Source organism: Hipposideros armiger, unplaced genomic scaffold (assembly GCF_001890085.2).
Source record: "Hipposideros armiger isolate ML-2016 unplaced genomic scaffold, ASM189008v1 scaffold_848, whole genome shotgun sequence".
Taxonomy (NCBI): domain Eukaryota; kingdom Metazoa; phylum Chordata; class Mammalia; order Chiroptera; family Hipposideridae; genus Hipposideros; species Hipposideros armiger.
In genome coordinates, this window is record NW_017732198.1 from 1 (window position 1) to 12,098 (window position 12,098).

Below are 12,098 nucleotides of genomic sequence, written 5' to 3' on the forward strand. Positions count from 1 at the left end.
TTCCTCTCCTTTGCTATTTTTGTCCTCATTTCTCTTCCCTCTCTTCTCTTTTCTGCCGTTACCTCTTTCTCCTTCCTTAGTGTTCGGTTGTTATTATTTTAATAAAAAGTTAATTCTACTAGTTCCTCATCTGAGTCCCAAATGACTTTTAGTATTCTCGGTCAGGCAGGCTGAGACAGGACACTGAGGGAAGGCTCCGAAAGGAACCGGCTGGAAAATGCACTATCCCCTGGTTGACTAGATGGCCAAAGATCTCTAGACAGCTGGCAATAGCTTGGGGCTCTGAAAGGTCAATGGAACGGGACCAATGAAGGGAAACACAAGATATGCACAAAGTGACGTTAGTCACAGGGACAAATAGTGCTCTTCCTAAGACAGGGGCCTAACAACAACAACAAAAAATTTGTCACTAATTCCAGATAAGTCCACCTGAACAAATGAGCAGATATCAGTTCTTATTATATTTTTTTGTTCTTCATCCTCTGACTAGTATTTTGCTTTTCACATAATTGATATTTACTGAGTGTTCATTACCTTGATTTAAAGTTGTGTGACATGGTCTTTTAGTCTTGGTGTGTGAAATGTGGTATAAGGGTCAGTAGCAAACATATCACCGGAGAGGTTGTCTGAAGTGTGGATTCTCAGGTTTCATCCCAGACCTGCCGAATCAGGGTTTGCTTCTTAAGACCCCCAGGTGATTTGCCCGTATGTTAAAGATTAGAAAAATGCTATTGGAGAGCATTTATTGTGGACTTTCATAGGCCTGGGATTGAGAATAGTTAACCCCTCTGAGTCACAATGTATTCACCTGTAAAAGAGAAATTATAATATTTCTTCCCCCTCAGGATTATTGTGACAAAATGGAGAGATCATATAAGCCAAGAATAGCTTAGGATGTTTCCTGGCACATATGGAATCTCAGTAAATGATACATCTATATAATAAATATGGAGCTCAACAGAACACAGACATTTTGAAAGAAACCATAATTGATTTTTTTTCAGAAGCAGAAGTAATATGGAGAATACAAAAATTTGAGGTTGGAAGTGAGACCTTGTTTTGGGGCCTTTGAAGATATCCATTATATGTTTTCATACTCAGTAATGCACAGAACACTTTTGCAACAAACATAAAGGGGGAGATAGGAAGTAACATTCATTGAATGTTTTTATAAATGTCATCGCATTTAATTCTTCTAGCAACCCTGTGAAGTATGTATTACTGGAAGGTACGGTATTACACAGATGAGGAGAGCTTGAATATAATAAATCTAAGTACCCTGCCCAAGATTACACACTTCGTAATGAACAGATGAGTCACAAGGCAGCAATTACCACTGAAGAGTTGTCTCCTGGACTGTATTCCTCTATTCAACAACATCTACCTAGAGATAAAATGAATAGGATGTTCTTTGATGTCAGGATACTTTCTAGTGTTTTGCATGATGGCAAGTGTCTCTTTAAAACACAGAAAATTGGAAGGAACTTATCAAACCCTTTGCATTACCTTCAAGAGAGCGATTACCTAGAAGCTTTTATATCTTAGGCTTATGTTACAGGCTTTTCCTAGGTGACTTTTATATAATACATTTATTATGAAGGTCACTTGCCTGTTTTTTTGTTTGTTTGTTTTGTTTTGTTTTATAAATGAAGAGGAAGGAATGCAAGGAAGCAAACTGAGAGGACAATCATTAATTTACTTCTTTAATAGTGGTTGTCCCGTTATCAAGTCAGAGGTAAATGGACTGTTGAGAATGAAAGTTGCCTGAAAGTAATGTTTCTCTCAATGGCATGCAGGCTATAAAAAGAGCGTTGTTTATGAGTCCAGAGGAGAGAAGGCAAGAGACAAGCAACGGTCATGCTTCTTGTGTTTGGTGGCATGTGGTGAATAATTGATCACCCTTCTCTTCTTCTCAACGAAATCACCAATTCTCTCAGTGCTTGCTTTCACACGTGTCATGCTTGCGATTAAGCCAGCAGAGGATCCTGACGAACCCAGGAGGCTTCCTTGTGTCTGAGATGCCATTTATAACCCATATGAAAAATTAAATGGGAAAAGCAAGAAAATGCCTCTGAAGATTTCCTTTTTAATTTTTTTCCTCCAACTTTACCCTGTACTGCTTCACAAGGCAGGTCACATACTCTCCACATGGATGCCATCCTCCAGGCTCGAGCCAAAGAACAGAGCTCATTCAGGGGTTTCCAAAAGGAGACAAGGTCTTGTAGTAACTAGAGACAGTGCCACATCTTCAGTTTTAAAGGAAACTTTCACAGTGATTTAGAACAGCACTGATTTAAACCATTATAATTCCCTAAGCGCCTGATAATTTCAGATTACCCAAAGTGCAAAAAAAAAAAACAAAAAACCACAGCTTCTGCTTTTAGGAAGATACCGCTTACGTCGAAGGGCATATTTCAGGCTTGTGTTTTCAATTGTCATACTCTATATCAGCAACTTGCTGAATACAAAATTTTGGGGTAAAACAAACAGGTTTCATATGTGGAACTTCATTTCAGGCTTAATGCGTTCTCAGGAAGTTTTCTGAAGTAGGAACTGTGTACGGCCATGTCACTTTAAGGACAATTCCCTGTCTTTGGCATTTTGCCCTCCAATGAAAAAGACAAATTGGGCATTGCCTCCTCATTAAGGAAAAGGTAACTGCAAAGACAGCATATTTCTAGAGTAAGCAAGTCTCCCAGAGGCTGTATTTTTGATAAGTATTTTTGCAGTGCTAGTTTGAAGGTTTAACGGTGGGTAGTGTTTCACTTTAATAGTCAGACTAGCAAGCGATAACAAATGCACTTTAAAAACTTTACACTCGGTGAGCTCTGCTTTGACAGGCCTTCCCTGGAATCGGGAGGTGATACGACTTCTCAGTGAGCCATACTTACATTTCAAGCTGAAGAGGAAATTATTCTTGAACCACTAGATCTGTTGGTAATTTGTGACTCAGTTGATGGTGGCCTTTTAAATTCACCCTGTCTCACTAGGTTGGCCTGGATGGAGCTCAGAGTGGAGAGATTATGCAAAGGTGATGACTGCTTACAGGTGGCAGCAGTCCAAATTGGGGATTCAGCTGAGAGGTCTGTGTGAGCGTGCACATCAACAGGGGCACAGATGGTCCAATTATGCCCATTGTACAATGTCACATTTTTTAGGCAGAGGTGTAATAAATGAAGGTATTTTAAGAAAACATAACAAAAAACAAAAGCTGTGTGAATCTTTTCATATAATAATTTCATGTAACATTTACATATGCCACCAACACCTTAATCAATTAGGATGAGTATTCTATATATATAAAGATACAGACACACTCATATACATGCACATATGTACCCATACACACACGGACACATGTACACATACACACATACTTGGAATTTCCCAAATGTTTACATATTTTTATCTCCAATAGCATATATCTGATATATGTCCCAGCGTTATTTCACTTGCAAAGCTGGACTGGGGTTTACAAATAGGGACCCTGGACCAGTCTGCTTAAATTCAAACCCTGATGTCACCATGACCACTCTTGCAATATTCTTAACCTCTTTGTGCCTTATTTTCCTCCAGTTTCATGAGAGGAATAATAATAGTACCCACTTCAAAACTGGAAGAATTTAATAATACACGTAGTTTGTTCTGTACTCTCGTATATGACGCATCTCCAATGGTAATTATACATAATATTATTTTCTCAGCAGAAAAGTAGTTTCTAGGAACACAAAAGAAGAGAGACATAGCTGCTACTTGGTGTGTATGAGTTAAGATTGTCCGGGCTGCAGATGTCTGAGGCCTACTAGCCCTGGCAGTATGTTCGGGATCGAGGTGCATGCACTACAGCTCAAGAGCAGAACAAAGAGCCAGCAAAGGCCAGAATCAGGAAACGAAAAGCCACAGCACACCAAGGCTGCTGCTGTCTTGGTTTCTCACTCACTGGGGTCATGCAAGCTATTCTTGGCCAGTGTGCTTCAATTGACAGTCTGTCTTCCTCCAATTTCTCCATACACAGTATCCACACAGCTCCAGAGAATGAGTTCTGGGTTCCACCCAGGTGCTACCAACCAGCTGGAGACAGAGGCCCATTGTCCAGCTTGAAATAAGAACCCAACCCACCGCGGACCCATGAGCTATGCCATGAGCTTCACGCTTCTGGGGCCCACTCTTGTTTGTAGATATGGGAGTTCCTGGAGACAAGGAAACACTGAGAGCTGGTCAGGTTTTCCAAAAGGTACTGAAGACAATGTGCATATAATTATAAACTGTGGTTGAGTAAGTGTGAAACAAGAGTATAGTCTTCAACAATAACATGTCCTGTTCATTGAATGTCATGAAATAGTGTTCTTCCTTGCCTCCTGCTAGTGGGTCCAAATATTTCTTAGACGAATTAGTCCATATATATCTTGGAAAGTACATTGTTGAAAACCTAATTTATTTTTCCCATGATTCATGAGTGGCCTCTGGGCTAACAATTAGTTCACCAGAGATCAGAATTAATCTTGACTGATCCTAGTCACATTGTAGGAAAAAAAAAATTACTTATGATATATTTGTTTTTTTGGTGCTACTGTTATTGCTATTAAAGTCTTTACCCTTCAACTGCAGCTCAGAAAGAAAAAGAAAACAATGCTTAGTAATTGAGTTTTCCAGTTAATCAGTGGTTCACTCTGTTGAGAATCTCAGTGGGTTTTCCAAGTAGATTCACAAGGAAATCTTGTTGGGCTTGATACAACTTAATAAGCATAATTCAGAGAGCTTTCAAAAGAGAAGCCTTCCATGGGGAGTTTCTCAAAATATCATTGACTATAGATGGGACTCAGACATTCATGGATTTGAACGCTGCCTGTGTGTGATAAGAAAATTTCAATTCATGGACGGATCAAAGAACCTGTAGTAAATATATTTCTTCCTAAAAATGCAGGGAAATATAGGGATGGATGTATCCTTAAAAGTTTATGCTATGTTCCTGGTCCTGGAGACCAGGTGCCCTGCACTGTCATGTCATAAACTGATGCATGTACTACTGACCAAGTTCTAAAATTTCCTTATTCATATTCCTAAAGTTTATGCTTTCAGAAAGACTTAGATTTACCTTAATAAAATCCTATTTCAGTTGTTGTTACATAGCAAACATCATTTTATCATTATTTATTTAACTTAGCATTTTTTATTATTATCTGTTGGAGAAGCTCAAAATAGCGTTCAACATTATTGTCACAGGGGAAAGCAGAACCATAAGCACTCAAAAATGGGAGGTGAGTGAAGAATTGGAACTAATATATTAAAAGCGTTTTTACAACTTTTAACTAAAGGTGACTTCAGCAGACCTCTGACCTCCCACTCATTCCGTTTTTATGGAGGAAGTTACTTTTTAAAACAGTATTGATTTAGATATGAATTGTTAAACAATAAATGTTGAATTTCAAGTGCAAGCATTATGTAGTATTATCACAGGCAGAGAAGAAAATAGGGAGGTTAGGTGACATAATCACTATTCTAAAATAATTTATGACATTGCTAGAAAATGGGGATTTAGAAAAACATAAACAATTAAAGGACAACACAATGTAATAAAGCACTAAATCATGCATACTCAGTAGGGGTATAGATATGAGATTGATCACCCTCCTTTGGGCTCAGACGTGGCCCTCCCTGGTGGGAGGTACAAGATGCATTGCTACACAGGATGATAACACTGTCTATTCACAATTTCCAAACTGTAAAATTAATGAAGAGTTTTCCCAGTGGCTGTTTACTTGTAGCAGAAAGCCATATGGCCAAAAATGTGGAGAATTCACTGAGTGTTATTTGCATAGTAAGAAAAAAACAGTTATGACTTTAAGATTCCTATTCAGTCTGGATAAGAAAAAAAAATAAAATAAGGGCATTATAGTTAGATTCCTTGGTAGTGACAATCTTACAATTTGAAAAAAAAAAAAAGCTCACTATTTAGTACTTCTCAACTGATTTTCTTAAAATTAGATTTGCTCTAGAGAAGTGAAAGTCAGCATTTGGGGCTTAAATGAAGCAGCGTAAAGCCTCCTTGCCTTTGGAAAAGAAGCAGGAACAATGAATCATGAGCTGGATTAGAGCAGTTTGATACATCAGCAAAGATCAAAACATATTGGGTTGTCAGAAAAGTCATGACATATTTTTTCTGTGTTTTTCATTGCAACAATGAGTCATGGCTTTTCCGACCGCCCAATAGATACACCTGGGCCACTGGTAGAAAATGCAAAGCTACCACACTCTTTAGGGTGAGTGGGCCTTTTGATCTTAATATTTCCCCAGATCACAATGCATGGTAAAGGGATAACTGACAATTAAAGGAAAACATTAAAAGTGATAAGGCAGGATGTTTCCTGACATTCAACATAACCACGCGAGTGTCCAGAAATTAAATGGAAGGAATCTGAATAGTGCTGGGTAAACCACGGTGTCTCGCATTTTACACAAAATGGCTGTCAGTAGCTCAGAAAAAGTAAATTCTATAGACTTGTAAATGAACCCAGATGATCCAGAGCTGCAGAGGTTTGATAAATAAATGAGGAATGATACTAGAAAAATCAAAGTTAAGATTGTTAGGGATCAACAAACTTATGGCATAAACTTTAAAGGGTCAAAATCTTATCCAAGTTACTTTAAACTGGAGACTTAAAAAGATTACATCCCACAAAGAACTTCCTCCAGGGGAGAGGGGGAAGTTCTACTGAAATTCAAAACTGTCAGCAAACCAAAGTTGATATTAGTCTCTTGTTCAAAATCTTTAATGCGGAACTGTGTATCAGGCCCCATGAAGGGTCTAGGAAGGAACAGAAAAAGTAGGCTTCCCTCTTTTGCCAGGAATTTAGACCAACACACAAATATTGCTGGAGGTCAGGATACTCACATAGGAATCAATTTTTAAAAAAAGGCTAATACAAGATGGAAAAAAAAAGAGGAAAGAATCCTAACTTATTCCACAAAAGTGTTGAAAATGAGCATGCCCCGATACAGTTATAAAGTTTATGAGACAAGCAGATTTTTGAAGCGGACATCTTTGTTTTAAGTATGTAAATGTTGGAGGCTGCTTGAGTTCAAATTTTTGCTTTACCTCATATTAACTCTGCAGCTTTGGGCAGGTAGCAATTTCTCTGAGCTCCAGTATTTGATCTGTAGAAAAGGACAATAGCTTCTAGTATACAGTGATGTTTTGAGGACTAAATGAGATACTATGAGGCATTCAGAACAGGTTCTGACACAGAATGGATATTCAATAAATGCATTAGATATTATTAAAAGGAAAAGAAAACTATGCAACTACAGAGTTGATGGAAATGCAAATAATAACCCCAAAATAAAGTTGTGCTTGAAGGAGAAAATTTGGTGTGTGTTTTAAAAGTGGGTTTTAAAGTAAAATATTTAGGTATCAAAATATTAATAGAAGCCATTAGGAAAATTGCTGAAACCCTAGAATATATTTGCAGTTATGAGCCTTATCATTTTACTGTGAAAATCAAAAGAAAAGTAAATAAAGTTACAATAAATCATTTGTATAATTTAATTAGGTAGAAGATCCATATTAAACATCAGCACTTCCTTACATATTTTCTAAGAGTTATTTATATTCTAATTTTTAAATAAAAAGTGTTTTTACAGTTCTTAATCTCTTTTCATGTAAAGTTTCAATCAAACTTCCTTTCACTATTATGACATTTTAGCTTTAAGTAGGTTCATTTTAACCACAAGAGCTTCTTGTGGTTCTTTTTATACTTTAATAGCAAAATTCTTGGGTCCCTATACATAAACATACATGTCTGTTTGCCACAATGAATTCTGTGTGTATGTACACAAAGCCACAAAATTGCAAATCAAATTATATTTATTTTAGAAATGAAATAAAGTGACTATCAAAGTTTGTAGGAATAACTAACCAACCAGCCAACTATTTAATATTTCGGTTGAGAAGTTATGCATTATCTATTGTAAATATTTTGATACTGTTGGCTAGAGTATCTCACATAACCCATTTCACATGTAATTAAAATACAAAGTCTTCACGATCATCCTTTGCAAATGGGAGACCAAACTCATATTGATTCATGAGAACGCAAACCTCTCTTTTACTGAAGCAAAAGTAAATAAATAAGTAAAAGCTTTTAGTCCTAATATATAAGGTTTGAGAAGATCTACTATTGTAACATAGTTCCCCAGTAGCCAGAAAAAGGAATAGATAACAAGAGACCTGAGCTTTGACCAAATCTTTTTTTACCCTCTTATGAATTATTAAATCTCCTATCTCTGAAATCCAATGTCTCTATTCTACAGACAGACCCTTTGAATAGATTTCCAATGGCTGAAACACAGAACTTTGCCAAGGTGCTAATTAACCCTACTTCACATCAGAGAATGATTTAGACCCATTAAATTTCAATTAATTTTTGACTTGACCTGGCAGATTCAGCAAAACAATGAACCTATTAAAAAGTGCCAGCTAGAAAAATAGAGGTTTTGAGAATTTTCCGAGATGTCTTGAAAGGTAAAGAAAGGCAATAAAAAGTGCTTCACTCTTAAACAGGAAAATGCTCATTTTGCTTAACTTGAATTGGAAATATAATTTGATGTTTTCATTATTGTGCACTTTTGCATTCAATAAATAGTCACTGAATTCTGATTAGGTACCGGGCACTATTCTATGTACAGGGAACATAGCAATAAGTCAGACATGACTCTGACCTCAGGGGGCTTGCATTCCAGTGGCAAACATGAACACTGACCAAGTAATAACTAATAATATGTGTAATGAGTGTTTTTAAAATGGATGGAAAACTAATGTAAGAAATTCCATTATAAGTACATTGGCTATGTAATTTATAAATAGACCTAGATAATAAGTTTTTCTCAAACTTGAGTCATACCACACACACACACACACACACACACACACACACACACACACACACACACACGCCCTGCTTTTAAAGAAAATGAATCTTAGATTCATAACAGAGCCCGATAATTTTGGAAACTAAAGTTCATGCTATGAAAGTGTTCTATAACTATGGGATTTTACTGAAAAGGTTGCTTTCATGACTGGTCAGTACAATTAATATTTAAAAATTACCGATTGCTGACCCCTCCATCACTCCAAACTATATAAGCAGACCCAGTTTAAGAAACCAATTGCTGTCTTGCTGCTGTTCTTTGCCAGCCACACAGAGTGCCCTCTGAACATGTGCATCTTTTACTCAGCCAAAGACCCAAGGGCATCCCTGCTGCAGACTTCAGAAGCATCTTCCTGGGACACATCTCTTCTCTCTGGTACCCTGTCCTGCAAATTCTAGCTGATTCTACCTCTTCAGCTTAGGTGTCGCTGCCCTTTTCTGTTCCTTGTCATAGTCTAGAAAGTGGTTCCTGGCAGAAGGCCAGGGCAGCCATGGGGCTCACCTGTGTTCTGTACCGTTTCTCAGGGGTCCCACCCAAGTGCTGTGTGTTGTCTAATGTCTGAAAAGTTACTTCATTTATTTTGTCCAATCTTCTACTGCCATTTTTTAAAAGCAAGAGGCTTAATGTAATATCAATTACTTTGCCATAGCTGGAAGTGGACGTTGGTCCCCATAGTGGATTTTAAATAAAAATAACCGCATTTCAATTATCCAAAGTTTATGTGTCCTATGCCAAAATATTTGCAGGGAAGTGACAAACTCCAATCTCTCTCTTTTTTTCTCCTTTGTCTACGTAACAACTGCATAACTGATCAGATTTTCATTTGCCACTTTTCAATTGGAATGTGATAATGTGTAGGCATAGAGAAAGCACACCTGGTATTTACAATACTTATAAACTTCTACTAAAAACAAAGAAAACACGCTAGCCCCTTTTCTAAAGCTTCGAATGAACACTATTCATTTTGTAACTGAGTTAAATTTGAATGAGTGATATATATATATATATTGATCAGATCGGGATATATATATATATATATCCCGATCTGATCAATATTGAGTTGCTGTCACCTGTGAGCAGCTATACAGGTTTCAAACACAGTTATACGCTGCGCGTGCATTCAGATGGGGTAAGGGTGATAATAATTCCATGATGTTTCCTTATGCTCACTTGAGAGCTTGTCACATTTCCATCTCTAACCACTTTGGCTGAATAAGATTTAATTCAAAACATTTTTGCTCTTTCTAAGCAAATTTAAGGTTTTGTTTACTTATGTGTGCTGACTGGAGGTCATGCTGAGAAATGAGCCTCCGAGTATGCTAGGGAGACCATAAAATATGAAATGGTAAGAGTTAAGCTTATAATCTATTATTCTCTTTACATGAAATACTGCAACCCAGCATGTTCATTGAATTGAAGATTATAAACAACTTGCATAATGCCAAAGAATGCTCTTTCAGCTAAGAATTTATCACCAGAATGCTTGTTATATGTAATGTTTGCTTTGGAATTAGACATGAGAATACGCACAACATCATATTTAGCTGATTCTTCATCTTAAAAGACATTTAAGATAATAGGTGGCTCATAAGAAGGGAAAAAATACATTTTATGTAGTTTCATAAACCGTTTCCTGAATGCTAATATATTCATGAATGTCTGAAAACAACTAGATGCCATAAACTATATATACATTATGTTACAAAATTTCAAAAAAACGTAATATCTTATTATACTGCTATAAAGCATATAGTTTTATTATCTTTTCTGTATATTCCTTTTTTTAAAAAAAATCTTAGGGCACACTAGCATAGAGCCTTTCAATCTACTTATACCTCATGCATTTCTTGAGAGAGCTCTTAACCAACTGAGCCACTCAGCTGGCCCCTACACCTCATGTATTTCTAAACTGATGTTTAAATTATATAATTTCTGTTTCTCTGTCCTATATATTACACCCAGTTCTATTTAGCTGTCTTCAAGTCAAAATATATGATTTTATGTGGGAGAGTAAAGAAATGGGTCTATACCTTTGATTTTGATGAGTGAAATAACTACATATCCTTTGACCCAGGAGATAGTATATCAGAGATACACTGATTTCACAATCCTGGATATAATACTATGGTTGAACGCATAAAGTTCGATGTCATACAGACTCGAGGTATCTCTTTACAGCACTTGCAATGTATGTGACCATGGTTATACTATTTATTTAATTTCTCTGAATCGTAGTTCCCACTGAAAGGTAAGCTCCAGGAGAAAAAAGAACTTGGGTTTGTTTTATTTTATATTTCTCATACTGTGATGAGTGCCTGCTATGTAGGTGACATGCAAACAGTATCTATTAATGAATAAATGAAAGGAATAAATACTGATTTGTACAGATGTTGAGAAAATTAAACAGCATAATAACAGGCAATATATTCATTGTGAAGAAACTGGTACTGAGTGAGCGTTCATAAAACTCAGCTACGTGACATATAATGATTTTCCCTGTCTAAATGAAGAGCTGTGAATATTTCCACATGCAGCTACCAAATTCCAAAATAAACATTAATTTGGTCAGAGAAATACAACATTATTGCATACCATATGAAGAAAAATCATGGTTAATTGGTTTATTTTTCACTTTTCACTTCTATACTCAGTGTACTTAGATGCACCATTTTACAAGGGTACCACTAAATTCCAACTTTCAAACCATGGCTATTTACTTCGAATGTTAGTTGAGGTTCACCAGGTAAAGGTACGTATTGGTAAAAATATCAGAATAGGTTATTTAAATCAGAACTATTAAAGTTGTCACGAAAGTATTAGTTGGTAACGCCTGATTATCATTCTGGAATGACATCCACATTATATTTACTGAACAGCTAACAAACTTCATTACACTTAGAAGAAGAGACAGATAAGACATGGTTTTGTTCTAGAACCATGTTGGTCAGTTTACACAGCAAAAACTGGAGGAGCAACAAGAAAACTGAGAGCTGGGCATTGGGGGAAAGTTTTCAAGAGTAAACCTGAGGATCTGAACCTTCTAGAGAGAGAGAGGTGGGCAATAGAAGAAACAAGATGGTAATATGCTTTGCTGCTCACATATTTGTATGACCTTCAGAGTTTTTGAAAATGCAAGTATTTAGTGTGTGTGTGTGTGTGTGTGTGTGTGT